Source organism: Elaeis guineensis, chromosome 2, assembly GCF_000442705.2.
Source record: "Elaeis guineensis isolate ETL-2024a chromosome 2, EG11, whole genome shotgun sequence".
NCBI classification, from domain to species: Eukaryota; Viridiplantae; Streptophyta; class Magnoliopsida; order Arecales; family Arecaceae; genus Elaeis; species Elaeis guineensis.
Genome location: NC_025994.2, coordinates 20,135,232 through 20,154,618, shown reverse-complemented (window position 1 = coordinate 20,154,618; position 19,387 = coordinate 20,135,232). Strand labels below are relative to the sequence as shown.

The 19,387-nt window shown below is 38.7% G+C and overlaps 1 pseudogene; it reads right to left on the bottom strand.

Moving 5' to 3' along the window:
* Positions 1–2,315: 2,315 nt before the first annotated feature.
* LOC140855594 (BTB/POZ domain-containing protein At1g30440-like) lies at positions 2,316–9,414 on the bottom strand (annotated as a pseudogene).
* Between the last annotated feature and the right edge of the window lie 9,973 nt (positions 9,415–19,387).

Genomic DNA, 19,387 nt, shown 5'->3' with positions numbered 1-19,387 from the left:
GAATAATGAATGATATCAAAAAGAAACTGATAATAGATCAATTGTTTTCCTTGCAAATTCTAAGAAATAACTATTTTTTGGCAAATCTGGTGGTTTATGGGAATATCAATTCCACTTCGCGACCAGTATGTGCAGCCTTTTCCTTTGGTTCCATTTGGATTGATCCTTCAAGCAACTCAGCCATTGAATTTGCAGCTCAAACACATCAATAGGTGGGATATAAAGCACATTAAGTTTCAGTTGTCGACATCAAACTCTAATTAAACCAATGTTATTAATGAGTGTAGCTAATTGCACTTACATAAAATGTGGTTTTATTTGACTATGTGTTGATATGTTCTAGTAATTATTATTATTTTGTTTTTACAGTGAAGATGAAGAACTTTATGGGTTTTTCTTTTTCTTTTTCTGAACGGAGAATGAGGCTTTAAACTTGAAATATTTGGTTGGAGAAGTTAGAAGTGGGATCATGTGTCAGGCCTCCAGTCGAAACTTTATTCATTTTTAGTCAGCTTTTGGAATTCTATTTAAAATTTGATATTTCTATGCCCAAACTTAGCTCATGAATCAACCTCTATTTAAAAGCCATTTGATATATTTAATATCAAAACTAGTTAAGAAACTATAATTATACTTTATTTGCACAATCATATATAGTAAAGAGCATGGTCAAACATTGGCTATAGAACCAAAAATGGATCAAAGGATATTATAGAGATTTGTTCAAGTTGAAAAGATCCATGAGAAAAATTGGATAAATCTAGATACTCGAAGTTAGCTCACAATTTTGGATGAGATTGGGTATTATACGTATAAGGCTGTCGAAGTGGACAGTGATGGCATGGAGTTCATCTTTCAAGTCATGTGGCGGGCAAGAGACATGTTGGTCGTGATGGAAACTACCTGCAAACTTTGTGTATCTGATTAACATCTTTATACCTACGGTGCTGTCTTCTCCTCCATACGCCCCACTATCTTTACCTACAATGCCGTCATGGCCTTCATGCTCTGTGCCCACCACCTAGATCACATCGTTGTCCTCTTCACCTTCTTCTTCGACGAGTCTAGCATCATCATCCTTAGTATAACATCCTCATCAAAACCCACCATGATGCCAGTCGCATTGACACTGCACTCAATGTCCACCTCCACATCATAATGGTTGCCATGGGTAAAAGATCAGATGAACAAGTCCAGGAAATCTGAGGCCTAGCCCGAAATCCGAACCCCAAACAAGTAGCAGGCTTGGGCCTGACTGCATTAAGGTATGCCTTCGGCCAAGCCCAGCGTGGCTCGTGAACAGGTCTACTGGACTTGCACAGTTTCCCAAAAGCCAAAGAGATTGAGAGAGGTTTAGGTCCCCACACCCATCGGGACCATTGGATCACCATCATGATCCATGAATCGCGCGGAATGAGAGCCGTGATACCTGGGAGCCCAGAAACCAAATTCATGGGCCATGATGGTAGCCCCGTGGTCCTGCACTGCCTGGAGCACCTGTTGGGTCTGATGAGTGTAGGACCTAAATCACATCCCAAAGATGTTACCTACTGAAAAGCTAAAAGCACATCCGGCTTCGTCCATCAAAGCTGACAATACTCATACATGGACGTTACTAGAATTCCTAAAGTTCCTTCAGGCAGCAAAATAGAAACAACTGGGCACCATACCTACCCGGATCTATGTTTATTGAAAAAATGGGACAAGCCTTTTGAAACCACAGGACAGGCAACTGGGGAATAGGCTTGTCCGGATAAATCCCTATTGGTAGGCTCTACTCAAATGCTATAACAAAAAATAGCAAGATGCATTTACCTTAAATTCATGTTCTGGTCTCCAGACCTATGGACCATTTTGGTCTAAAGCAAACACTTGGTATTCTATCCTAACCTCTAAAAAACAAACTACAAAACAAAAAGAAAAAAAAAATCAAAGAAAAACAAAAATAGACGTGGAATGTAAAAGCTCATCTACTTATCTGATTTCAGAAACATGGATTGATAACTAGTTACTGCAACAACACCTTTTTATTGAATCCAATCATACTCAGTCTCCGTGCCCGTTCTATTTCTCATCTAGCTTCTAAATATAAGACCTTCCCCTTAAGAATAATTTAGACAGAAAAGGTACAGATTGAGCTATTTAGTAAAGATGAGCACACGACTCAAATCATACCATCACGAATTTGGGAAATTCCATCCCCAATATTTGTCATTGATAAGAACAAGTTGCCCAAAGAACATTTTGGATTTTTCAGCAATATCAATGATGATGATGGCATTACACGAGTAATTTATATGACAAGGACTCAGAAACATTTTTTTCCAAGACATGTCTTCCAATTTGCAATCCAGCATTACAAATACAACTTACAAGAAGCATAAAGGAAAACCAAGGGTCATACATTCCCATGTTCCATAGCAGACAAAGGGTGGGAGCCCAAGATAAAAGAAAAGGCAGCAGAAAAACAGGCGCGACCAAAAGGATTTGAATTCAAAGTTTCACTGCAAGAAATAAGCACAGAAAAATAACATTGCAGTCACGTGAAAGTTTACACATCTGTAGGCAACTGTTTCTTGTGCTTTGTAAGCTTCGCCTGCAGCTTCTCAATCTTCCCAGTACACTCTTCTGCTGTTCGCTGACAGAACCCTCTGGAGCACTGCACATCTGGGACTTAATCCTAAATCCAAACTTCCTCGGGACACTGCTCCACCCACTCCACCCCCGGCCCAACTTCTCAATCTCATGCTTCATGCTAGAGCATTCTTTCTCAAGCTCAGATACCCTCATCCTCATGTGGTCCATGCCTACTTTCAAGACTTGGTTCTCCCTAACAGCTGTCGCCCACCCACCACCTCACTTGAGCCTACCAAGGCACTCCTCAGAGGACGTGACCCATCGAGGTTGTCAGAGACAAGCAAGCATCCTGCAATTGAGGTCCTCAACTGAAGCTGCTCAAAAAAGAGGACTTGAACTACCACTCGTAGTGGGAGTCGCTCATTTCTGTGCAGCATGAGTGCAGGCTTCCAGGGAGAGCTTCTGGCAGTCTATCAAGCGGCAGAGTTGTTCCCTATCAGATTCCATGAGCCATGGGTGCGCCTGTACATGTATGGGAACCCGAAGTTTGGAACAAGTCCAATTTGATACTAAAATATTAGGACAAGGAAAGAAAATTGTACCTATAATATTCTAGAAAGAAAATTGATAGAGATCCATATGATTTTTATAAAACTAATCTTATATGGCAAAACAAGCATTTCCAATAGAGAGAGCCTATTTTCTGATACACAGGAGGGAAAAAAAGGAAGCTTGACATCATTTATTTGTGAAAAAAATTGTATGAGCTACTTATTATTGAAGAGTTGCGCATATGGAATGAAGGTCACAAAAAAGTATGAGAATAATTACCTTCAAATATATGTCAATAGCACGATAAAGTCCATCATCCAGTGGCCGGCCATAATCAGGTACTGCAGCAGCTAAATATTGAAACTTTGGCAACTTTAAGTTAATATCAGATGCAACCTCCGCCAGGAATCCATCAATTAGCTTAGCAACAGTAGTTATTGGTGTCAAAGAAGGCGAGCCCATCAGCTGCTCATCATCAACCAAACCAGAAGAGGCCCCGCCAGTTGCCTGATCCATGGCTAAGAAGTCTCAAGAATTCTCTGGACACAGTCTACATTATAAAGTGTTTCCATAGAGTATGAGTAGGTTGGCAGAAGTAAATCTTCCAAGTGGCCTGATCTAGCTGCATTCCTATTCTTTTTTCTAGGTTAGAAATGCATGATGGGCTAGCTCGCAAAATCATGGCAGTGCGAAGAAGCCAAGCAAAACTTTAGTTGATGTTGTACCCTTCTGAAATGGCAGCAAGCTATCAATCTCTTCCAGCAGATGCCTCTGTTCTTCTTCAGATGGTGCAACCGTCAAAGCTACAGGTCCCAGACTATGACGTCTATTCAGTCCTGGAAGATACCTTTGGCATAATAAGTCAATGATCCAGCAATTATCTCTTGTCTGATGCCTCGAGATTCCATGACCGAGATCAGCCTCTTATAAATGGGTAGACTCAAAGAGGAGGCATCCTCATACCACCAATTGAACTACATTGTCTAGGTCTGGCTCCTGTGCTTATACCATTCCACAAGACACTCCCACCAGGGCTTTGCATGACACCATGCTCCATCATGGCCAGCCAAATAGATTTGGATCTGTGCATGCTTTAACAGCTAATGACTCGATGCATCGCTTTACAACCTGAAGATTTTCAGCATGCGGGAGAAGATCATCGCATGTTTGGAGTGCTTTTAATGAATCCTTCCAGCTATGGAGTACTACTTGGTTAAGGAAGGTTTCAGTCTGAGCATTAAGTTGTCCTCTGCAATTTCTTCTGTCATCTGAAGATGCTCAGCAGCACACCGTAGGTACACAACATTTGATGCAGTAAGTTCTAACTTCACACCGTAGCAAACTTAGCAACTATTTCAAATGCTTCTGCACTACCAGGAACATCATGTAGCTGGATGACACAGCCCTCCTCATCATCAGATTTCTCCTTGATTAATTTCTCCAAAAGACTACTCTTGCACAGAAGAGGGAACTGTAGAAAAGAATTATTACCACATTGGAAATTAGAAAAGATGTCACAGACAACAGAACACAACATTTTGCATAACTAATGGAGACAAAAATAAAATTGCTACATTTGACAAACTTCCAAAGAAAAATCAAAGCACATATATGAACTATAGATTTCTGTACCTATGCTTATTCGAAATATGAGAATTAATGCTTACCAAGATTATTCCCCACAGGGAAGAAAGCTGATAGACTAGATCGGGCAACAAAATAGTAATGATATTTTTCACCAAAACAACTTTCATACACAGATTTAATCACTTATCTAAATTTCTTTTGGGATGACTAACATGTAGTCTTGACACATCTGATAACAGAAACTTTTATTGCCAAATTATATCCTTTTAGATTTCACTAATATGTACTTTAATCCCAAAAAAACCAAAAGAAAGAAGACACATGCACTCATGTAAGATTGACCACCATGGTTCTGGTTATTAGGAAAATTACATTTTGGTAATATGTGTGACAAAAGATGAAATTGTATAACAAAAGGACATCCACAATTTTCTTGGTATCTTCTGACAAAAAAATGCTGGAAATAGATGGTTCCATTACCAAAATTTTTATAAAAAAAATGCTCGTAAAACTGAGATCAATAGCCTGACCAACAGAATGATATCATAGCACCATGAGACATCAATTTAGAACAGAATCAAAAGATACTCATCAAATGAGTATGGACCAGTTTAATTTCATTAATGAAGACTTTACCTTGTGAAGATGGAATGACATGTCTCCAACTTCAACAGTAACATCACTAGGAGCCCAGTAGTGCAGAACCTGCAAAATACACTAGCCAATAAATGATCCTCATGCAACTAAGATTTAATATGGACACTGAGGATCATCATACATCATAAGGTAATTTCCAAATATATGTTTTTATCATCCTGACAAGACAAGCATGCAAAGTTCATTACAGAGCTTGAGCATCAGTCATGAAAAATTTCCAAAACCTATTCCCAGCATGTTCAACGCATTAGTCATTGAAGCTTCTAGAAAGTTGGCTAAAAACAACAATATATATCTGGCTGTTCCAAATAAACAAGACACTGACAGCATGTTTAAACAGATTAAATCTTTAAACTATATAAAAGCACAAATTAAGCTATAAATATTTGCCTAAGGAAATTCTTGCATTTGGTCAGGATCAGCAGGGGTTTATGCATTCACTCAGAACCCCACAATTATCTCCAAAAACACAATCTATGAAATCATATTTCTGCCCATATTATCTAAAGAGCATGATGAAAAAGGTGCAACACTTGATGTCTGGGAGCTTTCAACAAATATTTTTAGCAGTTGAATAGTTGAGATTATGGAGCAATTACTTGCAGAAAAATATCCTTGATAAAATATAATCAATATACAATACCAAGTGCCAGTATTTTAAGCAAATATAGGCAGGATGCTAAAATTTGGAGTACATGGGTATCATGCTGTACTCAAACATTCTGTAGTGTTAGCATTCCAGTCTAGATAAGAGCAGGTCCACGTGCTGCCAAATCTCATCTCATCTACTGCCCGAACACGGAAGTTATAAAAAATTTGAGAAATTGCAACTCCTCAATTTCATTCGCCTTTAAGATGCGTCAAACATGAAGATACAAGCATGTCTCACATGACACCCATATGATAAATATTCCATCTGCGAACCTCAATGCAAGGAATAGCAATCATTTTAAGGGAAGATTAGAAGATACTTGTTAATGAAGCATTTAAGATATCAAAATCAGGAGCCTAGGAAATTCAGCAGAATCAAATTGGAAGGGAGATGGCCATACCTTGTAAATCCTTGCCACTTAAATCTAACAAGATGTTCAGAAGATGAGTTTGCAGAATAGTGGTAACAATATGATCTTGCAAACAATGTGCTTGCAAGCAAAAAGTTTATGATGATACGTCAAGAGAGAGGAACAGGCTATATTGGATGTTCATATCTCCATGAGAGATAGAAAGAGCGAAAGCATATTAAGTGCACAGCTGTGCTCTTTCATTAAAGGTGGGCACCTGTGTGTATACTGGAGAAAAATGGTTATGATAACCTGAGATAAAGGGAGATTTAGCTTTTATCTCCTGATTGGCACTCTCAAGTAACCACGTTAACGGAAGAAACTATGGGAGGCTTTATTTAATTTGTCTTGCACCTGTGACGGCCAACCATATAGCTGAGCACTGAATGCACTTGTGTTGTATGGTAGAATGCATATAAACAAGCGTTGTTTGCTAATTGTAGAGCAAATTTAGACCTATTCAACAGTGACATGATCTTGCTTTAAAGAAAAGGCTGATATAGTTGAAGCTTTTGTGCTGCACATGCTCCATAGTTGTTCCTTGCCCAAACATATGTGCTTTCAAACTAGAACATAGCTCTAGTGATGTTACAATCTATCTAAACTACTTGTGGTTTACCAAATTTCACACAAACTATTTGATTTTGCTATACAGGAATCTAATAATTACAAACTAGTGGAGAAGGTATAATTCGACATGGAAAAAATATTGGAGTCGAACTCTTTGAAAGTGCCCCTAATTCCTTTCGCTTCCAAGGGTCAACCTTTATTCAATGCTTCATTAAATCACTGTTGATGTCACTCCTTTGAAAATAAACTCCAAAGAAAATATCGCATTAGATGATTCACTGAAATATTGGTAATCAACTGCACAGCTGACAAAGGTCATAACAAAATATGTTTTTATGTAAGAGGTAAAATTCTGAATTGGCAGATTTTCCACAAGAGTGCCTTCTATATGGTTTCCACTCATCATTAACACTGCAGTTGAAGTTTTAAAACAGAGAATTAATTGGTATCGTCAGATTCCTCTCAAATATAGTTTTTACAGAAAATTTATGCAGAAGAAAAAAAAAATGATGATATAAGAAAAAATCACTTGGGGTATAAAGATATCATTCTTTAAATTCAATCACACATTTTGAGCATAGTTTTTAGAGATCCGGGCATATGGAGTACCAAGTCAAAGAAAGTTGCATAAATCATAGAGGGTGTAGATGAAGCAAGTAATCAACAAGGTTATGGAGTGGTTGACTAGAAACCCCAATTTCCAATATACATTATCAGAGCAGTTCAAAAAATAATGTCCACATAATGAAAAGATTATACGCAATTATACTTGTTATGTCCTACTTAAAAGTTTATGGTCCATTTTATAAAATGTACCAAATGCTAAAGTAGCAAACAGGTTCCTAGATCCACAAAGTATTCAAGAATTAACAAGTTGTATACGCAATTACATTCCCCATAAACACCCTGGATTATCAGATCAAACTCGTTAACTAACTTTGACTGATCATACAGAATAATACCACAAGCAGAACAAAATAAATGCATAACAAGGCTGTTTCAAAACATTCTGATAATATAATCAATTAATTCTACAGGAAGAGAATGCAGCATACCAGGCTTGTCCTTGCCGCTGGAAAGCTTCAGATTTTGATCCCAACTTCATACAAGCCATCTACTCAACCTAAGAAGGGATGAACAGCGCAAAGAACCTAAAAGAGAACCTTGCTATAGCCTAAGTATCACTTGAAAACAAAGTCGCACCTACAGCACCTTAAGAATCTCTAAGAGCACACTGTTCTTCCACTAGAGTGTTATAAAAACCTGAAGGACCACAGATCCGTGATACCAACCTCTAAACAGACTCCTGAATCTAAGGCATCAAGTCTCTACAGTGAAATTATAATATCTCACAGAAGCAGATCACCTTAACAACAGCAAGACCTGAAGCTCTTAAAGATACGTACTCTGTTTCAAAACCACAATCCTTCTACTATATGCGAAAAGCCTTTTAAAAAAAAAAAAAAAAAAAAAACTGAAAAATTCAGCCTGGAAACACCTTCAGAAACCAAAAACCAGTTAAACCATTACGAGTATTTAGCTCAAAAGATATACAAGGTTATGTATCACCCAAGAAAACCCAAAGACAGACCGGAAACCAGAAAGCTCAGCCCTAACCCACCACAAAATCCAAAACTTTGGGACGTACCAAGCGAGATCTTCCTCATCTGAACCACCTAAACCTTCACCAAGCTACCAAGTCCAAGCTCAGAACCAATTCTAGGGCATCATACCCTTAACAAAAACCCAGACTTAATCCCACCACTAAAATGCAGTTCCAAATCCACCACCATCCCCCCACCAGAACCTCAGACACGAGGAATGCACCGAAAGACACAAATCCCAACCAAACCAAGAACCCCGAGGAACAATGTCGCTTACCTCCAGCACCAAACTTTAGGGCAGCACCCACAAACTCCGAAGACCAGCAACTTCCACAAGGAATCCACTCCCCAATTCCCCCCTCCCCCAACCAAACAGCCAAAATGGGGAAAGAAGAGATGGATGGAAGACCCTCCAAAAGGGCAATTTCTATTCTGTCCTTTCTCCTACTTCTTCAACATAAACTTCCAAACAGCAAAATGCAATTGCAATAAGGACCAACCCATGCACTGCCCATCTGTCAAAAAAGACAACAAAAGGCACAGGAATAGGAGAAAGCACAGAGGCTCTAAACTCCTACTAAAGAACTATTTGAACAACCTCAAAAGCAGTGGGTCTTTGGCCTTATTTCTTAGTGGAAGCCCCAATCTTCTCCACTCCTCTCTTTGCTCACAATTCCTAGTTATTTTACTCCAGAACTCCAGGTTCCACTGCAGAGAGATTCCCTCTTGGCAGTACGCAACAGGTTAAACTCTACAGCTCCATCCAAGGAAGAAATAATTTTTTTATGTCATTTAACCAGTTTTGGGTAGCTAATTTATTGGTTGTAAATATAATATTGGTGGAAATTAATGTTGTACAACTAATGCCATGTGGGTGATGAGGAGGAGGAAATTAAAAAAGTCAAAGCAAGAAAGAGATTTAAAGGCGGGGAAGAAGGCCATGTGATTCTAGAAGAGGCACCCCAGTTTGATTGATTGTCACCGTGTGATCAAGTTGTTGGACGGTCGGATGGATGTGGGTCCCTTGATTAGTATTGGGGAATGATATACATGTAGAGCATTTAAAACTGTTATAGGTTGCCAGGTAACTACGGTGCTAAGAGGAGTTGCTGTCCACGCTTTGGGATGCTGAACGTGGCCCGAGCTTGCTTGCCTTTTGGTTTACGGCTTGCCGACTCCGACGCACCTCGGAGTTGGCCTGGACTCATCGTTTTTCAGGCGCTACGTGGAGTACATGGTGATTCTGGAATTGCAGCACTTTTCAAGGAGTAATCATTAAATAGTAGCAGCACTCACTGGTGATGCTCTTTCCTTCTGGGTAGGGAAATTATCGCCGACGCTGCATAAAGCGTCACGCACGCGGCCAATCACGGCTGCTGATTGTTATGGGGGTGCATCAGGTGAATAACGCCCATAAAAACTAGCGATTGTTATCGGCTGCGTGCACGACCATGTAGTGCACACAATGCAGCAATAATTTCTTCAAAAGTATTGATCAAAAATGACGGACAGCTGATGACCCAGTCTTGCCCACAGATGAGAATTGGGTTAATTTGTGTATATAACTGGTATATCACCCATCTCGAACAGCCTGTTCTCATTCAATTTTGAAATACGATGAGGTACTGTAATGTGATACACGATACATTACGATGATGAAGGAGAGTTATTGATCTTTGAGATAGATAACATGGTGGCTATCCACAATAATAATCATAATTTATGGCTGGTTTCATAGGAACCATACACTTAGCATGGAGCACAATTCGTCTTGCCTTATTGTAACTAGCATGTACAACTCCTTCCCACACCAAGTGACATGATGATTCATCCTGCGTTATCGTAACTGACGTGTACAAGCCTAGCCGACTTCCAACTCTGCGCACATAAATTTTTGGTTTGGGCAGTGGCCCTGTTGATTTAGCTAGGAATGATTGGTTATGGAATGGAATAAATAGGAACTAGCTCCAACTCTGAAAAAGAGCATGATGCAGGTTAGAATACAATTTTACCACCACACATGAGGATGCTAATGCACCTTTTTGCATCATTTTGGCTAAGGAGAACTCCTGTTCCAGGTTGAACCTTATCAATTTATGTCAACCTATACTCGAGAAAAACATGACAAGATCTATAAAATTTATTGTTAATTATGATGAAGACAGGACTCGAATCCATGACATTGATAAGCAACCTCCAGCAACCGATTTGAATATTAATTAGGTGATTTTCAAACATATGGCCTAAGAAATTCGAAAATGGCACTCTTGTAGCTCTTGTTGCCACAAAAAGGAGTCTGAAAGACCATAACAAACCTTATCGTCATATATTGTTTTCTCTCAATTGTGGGTATATATGGTGTTAAGAGTGTTAGAAAATTTCATTCTTTTTATTTGAAAAGGTTTAAATTTTTAAACCTCTATATAATAATCCTCGATATTCAAAGTGCAAGCAGATTCATTTAACTGAAGTTTAAGAGTCTCAGATCTAGTTGAGCTTCGTGGGTTTTGAGCTGGTGACTGCGTACGTACGTTTGCTTGCTTAGTGGCTCGCTCGACCCACTTTGTGTATATGCACATATATATGGAGTAAATATTCATTGTAATGGTGATACCATATCAAATTTATCACAACCCAATGAGAAGTTTGAAATCAGTGGGGCAATGTGGGGTATCATTACTAGATCGGTGAAATACATAATAATTGATGAAATGCAAGTATTCTCATTAAGTTGTGATAAGTTTGACATGGTATCACCATTGCAACGAATATTTAATGTGTCATAGCTTGTGCGACATGAACACAGACTATACATCCTATTAATGTGTAGAAATTGTAAGTGTTGCTGCAAGGCTTCAATACAAGAAGAGCATAGCCATGGTCGGTAGCTGTCTGATCCAGGACTCGATGGTCGATGGAGATCCAAGGACAGAAGATTGCTTGCAAGCCATGAAAAGAATTTCAATCATTAGAGATTCTTTAATGGAAAATCCTCCGATACTTAAGTTAGTTGAAGCTTTACTTTGAGGATAGTAAGAGAGAGAAATAAAGAGAGAGATTTCCTGGAGTTTTTGGGCAAGTCGAACCTCGATGGGATGACGATCGTCGTGCTGCAGGACTAAAATGATATGCGCCTGAGGGGGTTGCTTCTGGACCTTGAGGATAATTTTTGTTGGGGTAGATCCCCGCCGTTTAGCCGACTAGTCCTCTTCCTCGCCTTCCAACTGACTAAGCATGCGGTAATTGATTCTTTCTCATCTTTGCACTGACCGAGTTGTTGTGATTTAATCCAACTTAGGTCAACGGATCATGTCCGAGTCGGCATTCGACCGACTAAAGTTGATGGGACTCGACCACTAGCTAAGGGCGATGAATCAAATCAAGTCGGTGTCTAACCGATTTGGTCTGACACATAATCGACGATTGGCCGACGACTATTCAATATGTATAGTCGTTATTTGATCAACTTGATTTTACATGGACCACAACAAGTCGGCATATGACCGATAACTTATTTGGAGCTATACCGACAATCTAAATCCCGTACGATGATTATTCGGCACGAGCATTAACTACATACGAATATGAAGCACAATAGTCGCCTACAAGCAGCCCATTACTTGGCCTTAATGCCAATTAATGAGGTAACCGCCCACTAAATTTTTAACTCCCACATTCCGAGTATTCAGAGGCGGGAGTTATACAGTAATGGCTTTTCTAACTCTATATAAAGCGATAAGTTATGAGGGACCAAGTAAGCAATATTTCGTTCATTATAAGCTTCTGAACTCTCATTTTGGCTCTTGACTGTGCTCTTTCTCCAGCTAACTTAAGCATCAGAAAGTTCCCCACCAGATAACTTTCAGCAAAAAGACTTGTTTTGCAGGTTTTCTGTCGTTCACCGTTCAGATGTAACAACTTGGCTTTCGACCAACTAACTCACTGGAGATAAGCTGCAATAGTTTCAGTGGCTATGCCAAGAGGATGCCGCTCGATGATTAGGTTCTTGGGACTATCATTGCTCAATGGCCTATTGCAATTGTTGAACAGTGTTAGTTAACTCCTGGATCTATGAGGTCAGTATATTAAGTTAATGTGGATCTACCATCATAGATGATTGTGCGGCTCTTTGTGGGCAAATGCTCATGTAGCACCATCCCAACTATATCGTGATAATTATTAACGAGAGATAGTGGAGTTGTTGTATGCTCCGATCCTCATCATAATTTTTTCTCTACTATTGAATTGAATAATTTTTTTTTAATATCAAATTATTTATAAAATTTTGATTAACTTAAATATTGGGCGATTTTCCATCAAAAAAATCTTCAATGATTAAGTCTTCTCCTCAGGATCTGGTAGCGATCTCTTGTCTTCGGCTCTCCGCTGATCCCCAAGTCTTGAATCGGACAGTTGCTGAATGCTGACCACAGCCACGCTCTTCTTGTACCAGAGTCTTAATTTAAAGCTGGCTCGTGCATGGTCGGTCCGTAACATCCACAGGACTCTGTCCAGTGTCCACATGTTATTCAGCCTTTTATGAGGTACCAATATAGGCAGCCCATTAAGACTTTTATTTAGATAGCAAACTAGCTTGTTTAGATAGTATATCTGTTCTTACGCACCTTATTCAAATATTCGAAGCAGACCTCTCCAATTTTTTCTTATGTTATTTATTTTTTAATTATTTAATATATTTAAATTTTTATTTATTAGATAAAATTAATAATAATTTTAAAATAATTTTTTAAATATTTTTTAATTATTAAAATAATTCAACCGACTTTCGATTCTGATTTTACATCAGTCGAATAAACATATTTTATCGACTCACAATCGGTTGACCGATCGACAGTCGATTATTATCAACCAATAAAAGATAACTCTGTTAACTTTCGATCGAAAATCATCAGCATATCAGAGTTATCGATCGATGCTCATTCGGATTTTCACGACTCCCGATTTATCATTATTATCAATATATAATCAACCTATTTTTTTCGACACACCTAACCGTTATAAATGATTATCGATTATGTGTCACAGTCATTAATGGGCATAAACAATCCATTAACTTCATGATTATGGTCCAATAATTTAGCGTTATAAAAGTGAGATCACGTGCTCGACGGTTACATCAAAATCATCTATAAAAAGAGATAAATGAACAGTATGGATAAAATAATTCTGGACTAACACTCTGCCATTTCAATTACTCATTATCTGCTGTTTACCAACACTCCGTTGATTTAAATATCGAAGGATTTTCGTTGGACATAATTTCGATCTAAGAGGATTTTATTTTGTAAGTGCTCTTCACTGATGACAGACGATAAGAGATAGACCGTAACACCAAAAATATTAAGATATTTAAAGAATTCAATATCAGCAAATACATTGTTACACTTATGTGCAGAAGATGCTGCCATCCTATTTCGAATACTTGCTCAATACTAATATTAAATCTGACGGTACCGACTAGTGTGCTGGTCTAATCGGTTTAAGAAATTTGATGGTGATCGATGAGATTATGTTACCAGCATAGCAGTTTTGGATACAGACGATGGTATAGAATGAGCATGGCTAAATAACTTGTGTTGGCAAGTCACTGTCGACGTAGGAAATTGACCGTACCCACTCTTTTGGCTTTCAGCATAAAACTCAACGATGACCCCATGATAATGTCATGGTATGCTTATATTATTCATTTGATAAAATAGGATGTCACAATGTATTAAATCTGCCAGATAGGAGAGGGTGGAGACAAGAAATTTAATATGCTGATTGGTTAGTTAGGGTGGGCACAACTAATCTGACCCAACATGAATTTGACAATAACGGCTTCGATGATGGCCCAAAATTTGTCTCCTAAAACATTACATGGAAAACCCTAACCGATTTCTACACGAAGGTCATAATCGCATCGGAATGAACATAATTTAGATCAAGTTGGATGTATGATAGATTAAAAAATTATCAATTTGAATTTGTTGTTGGGTTGCGCCATATCGGTCATGGATCTTGTTGCGGTCAATCTCCTGTTGCGTCTGTTGTCGGTGAAAAGTACCTGCAAAATAAAGTCCATACTGATCAGAATTATGTCCGGCGGAGACCTTCCGATGTTTAAATCAGTGAAAAGTGGTGAACAGCAAATAAATATTTAGAATGGCAGAGTCCGCTCAGAATTGCCTTATAAAATGCGGTTCATTTACCACATTTTATAGACGAGTAGTTAGTAACCATTTATAACGGTTAGACACGTGGATCCCGCTCGTTCCGATATTATGTGATCGTGGGATGGGTGGTTATATCCGTCACTGATTATATTCTGACCCTTATACGCTTTTTGCACTAGCAGTTTCTAATAAACCGACTATATGTCAGTGAACAAAGTATGTCGATCATATGTCGGTAGTCATGGAAGTCCGAATGACTATCGATCAAATATGTCAATGGTCATTGATCTGAAATGAGTCGAGTCGTTATAGTTGGAGCCCATCAAGTTTGCGGATAGCCGACTGTCAGTCGGCTAATTGATTGATAGTCGGTAAGTCATGCTTATCAGGCCAATCGTAAGTTGGAATTGGGAGGGTCAGCCGAATCGCCCCAATAGTTACCTTCCACTCCTAAGTCCAAAATAGTCTGACATATATGTTGTTACGTGGTCTGTCACGTTGGACAAAGGGAGTTGTCACGTGTTGTCTTGAGCTCCGATTCGGCTGCAGGCATTAATGATTTTTCGAAATATGAAAGATCTCTAGCCATTTTGTTGTTTTGATATTTGTGAGATCATCATTGGGATGTCGTTTCGGAAAGATAATTCGGCATCCGGAGAATCCGAACGATTTGATTCTGACTAATAGATTTTGGCCACGTATCCAGATGTCATTGGCTCTATGCTGTTCATGCGGATAATGGTAAGGTGGCATGATCTGGGAGTAGGTGTATCGAACCATCCGATCAATAGACGATTTTGATGTAGCCAAGTATTGACATCTGAGAAAATCTTGATTTGAATAATTTCATTCGGACCATTGAGGAGTCCTATATATATAAAGTCACTTTCATTTGGATTTTCTACTTTTGCATTCATCATTCTCCTCTGCAACAGAAGGTTCTGCCCTAGTGTTAGGAGCTTTTCAGTGTTAGGAGCTTTCCAAGTTTCTTTGTTCTTCGCATCATCCATAGTTTCAGGTTGAGTTTCCACTCTTTTTTAGGTTTTTGTTCTTTTTCATTTTCAATGGCAAGTAGGAAAATGAAAGCTTCATCTTCTCGGAATAGTCGGTTGGAGAATCCGATCGATGATTCTCCTTCGGATCTGGAGACGAAAATCTCTTCTTTATGTGAGCCCAATGTTAAATGGCTCCGAGAACAGTACTGTATTTCGGAGCAATATCAACTTTCTGCTCCTGATCCGAACGGTCAAGTGAACTCTCTTCCTTCAAACTAGGTTGCATTCTATGTCGAGGACCTTCAGGCTGGTCTTTGATTTTCGATTTCGAAGTTCGTCTGGAATCTTTTTGATTATTATGGTCTTTGTCTTGCTCAACTGGCTCCGAACTCCATCTAGCTGATCATTAGCTTCGCCTTGTTGTGTCGTCTTATCCCGATCAATCCTTGCCCTTCTTTGTTTCAGATTTTTTTTGTTCCCCATCCTCATCTCAAAGTTAAGGGGTGGTGGTTTTTCAACCCGAAAAAGGATCTTTCTTTCATCTCCGGTCATCCATTGTCCATTCATGGATGGAAGAACCAATTTTTCTTTGCTTCTTCTTCATCTCCTTGGGACTTTCCTTCACATTGGGGTGATCCGAGAACCGGCCCCAATGAGTATAGTCAGGTTGATACCATCGATCGGGAATACTTCCTCCGACTAAAAGATATGGAAGTTCCACTGCAACGAGAGCTGATGACCGAGTAGGCTCTCTATAATGCCGGACTTAGTTCGGTAACTTCTTTAGGTATAGTATAGTCAATCACATCATTTTTTTCTTTATTTATTTTTGAATTTTGTACTGAACTTTATTTTTTGATTGCAGCTATGCGGACAAGAGCACGTATTTCGACTGCTGACATCTGCTTACATGTTGCCAAGAAGAGGGCAGCAACCGATGCTGGATCCTCTCGACCATCGAGAAAAAGTCGGGTGGATCTCTAGTTAGTATCAGTAAGGGAACCCAACATTTCGTCAGTGATAGCTCCTGAGCTGATTATTGCATTGTCGGCTCTGACAATGCTTCTTCCGACTGAAGTGCCGTCTGTTGGAGTCGGGACAGCGAGAGATGAAGATACTGCGGTAGAACATCAGCGGCTCCATCAATGGGGGTTCGGACCGAATTAGAAGTCACGATCGAATCCGATTGATGTGTCTTAAATTTATCGCAAGCGCACAATATGCAATGTAGCACGTCTGACGAGTATGGATCGATCCCACAAGGAATTAGGTTTAAAAGTGTATTCAAATACTTGCTCAGACAAGCTTTTAAAAAAAAAAGAAGAGAGATTGTTTGTTGAATTACGAACTATCAAAGCAGTAAATTAATCAAATGTAAAGATAAATTATCTAAAAGATCGAGAACTTTTGAATCCACTAAACCAATAAATTAGAGAGCCTTCCTATGATTAGTGTAAAATATGAGCAAGCATAGATCATGAAGAGATTTAACTTAACTATGATCTATCAAGTATTTTACTTTCACCCTAATTAAAAGATTTTTTTTTTCTCTTTTTTCTCTTGTGTTACCCAAGTATAGGCTATGAAGGGATTTTGACCTAACTATAACCCATCAAGATTTCCATAGGGAAGAGGAAGAAAGGATTTAGTAATTTGTGAACCTTCTACTAATCATTCCCTCTCGCATTGAATCAAGCATGAACTATGAAGAGATTCTGACCTAACGATAGCCCATCAAGTCTCTTGGCAAGAGAGATGAAAAGAGAAGGACTCCAAAAATTAAAACTCGAAAAAAGAAATTCAAAAGAGAAGACTTCTATTCATGGTCTAGCTTCATCGCAAACCTCAAAGAGATTGCTTAGCCAGCCATAGTTGATTTAAAGGTCAAAAAAATAAAATAAAATAAAATAAAATCTTATTCTACTTGTTGAAATTTAACTTATAGAAATTAAAAATTACAGAATTAAAAGATATAGAAATTTAAACTATTCTATTATAGAAATTAAAATTACAGAAATTAAATAGAAAAAAATTAATTTATTGTTGAATAAAAATTTTGATATAAAAACTTTTAACTCTTAAGTCATTAACGAGTTTTGGAGTTAGAACACTCTCTCTTGGCTTGGGATCAATCTCTCTTTGGGATCAATTTCTCTTCGTGTATCGAAAAGATGAAAGAAAATGAAAATAAAAAGGTTAAAAAAATTTAAAAGATGAGTATGCTCATCAGTCATAAGGGTTTTTTATAATAAATATAGCGTAGAGAGAAATATTTTTTTAAGATAAAAATATTATATTTTATTTATAGGTGTGAGAGATAGGAGGTTTTTATTTATTTTAGATGTGAAATTGATGATAGAGTATTTTTCTTTGAAATTGCCGCGTTCCGAGAGCCGCATCTTATTTGCTTTCACGATCGTGCGCGAGTCCGGCTCATGCCGCCCGTGGACCCGCACGCTCTTCCTCGCTCCAAACGCGCAGCCGCTCTTGTGTCTGTGCGCCCCAAAGCCGTTCAGCATCAAGTCCTTCTTCCACGTACAAGCCAATGCATCACTCAACGTACAGCATCCAAAGAACCCACTTTGAATTTTTTTAAAAGCCAACGTGGGCCCTCCTTTCTTTGTTTTTTTTAGCTTCAGCCTGCACTTGGCCTCATGCTCCATTTATTTGAATTGAATGCTCAACCGTCAAACTTCCACATGAACCTGATCCATGATGGACCAATTTGCTGGGTGGATTTTGACATGAATTTTAGGACCTATTTTAACTCCATTTTGAATTTCATTTGATTTATTTAAGCCTACGGTTTGGATTTTTTATATTGATGTATTTTTTTTATAAAATATATAAAAAAATATTAATTAAAAAAAATAAAAATAATTTAATTCATAAATTAATATTTTTATGGATAAATTTATATACTTATCATCGATCAATCTGCTGCTGTGCCAGCTGTTCCTCCAGCGGAGCAGTCTTGTATGCAGTCAAGCACCGACTTTGTGGCGATCTCAAGCACACGATCGTTGATTGGGGATCGAAGGAAGGTGTCGGCTACTTCTGTCGATGATGGGTGGTCTACGGGCCTTCCCACCCTCTTCGACATTCGTATCTCTGCGGGTGAGTCGGCCTTGCCAGTCCATCATTGGCTAGATGACTCATCGGAGCTGCACTTCTCCCGACTGATAGGGAGAACAGGAGAAGTCAGACAGTGTTCGAAATATATTCTTCATTTTATCCGACGATGCTTGGGATAAGTTTTCGACATTCTTTTCCTCTCCTCTTTCTTTTTTTTTATTTGATTTGACTTATCTTTTTCTTTCAGTGGGCGCATGATATATATGCTCTTGAGAGCGGATATCGAAAAATCATCGATTTTCATCGGGCATGGATGGACAAGGTGGCAGTCGTCAATGCCGAAAAGACTGCTTCGTTGAATAGCTTCAGACAGCAATTGAACGGGAGAAAATGCTCCTAGAAGAGTTCTCCCATATGACGGCGGACCTACAGTCCTCTAAAGCCAAACTTGAGTTGGCTCATTAGAGCATCACGTCTCTAGAATTTCGAGTCAAGAGCAAGAAACATTCCATCAGTCGGCTTCAGAAAGAGAG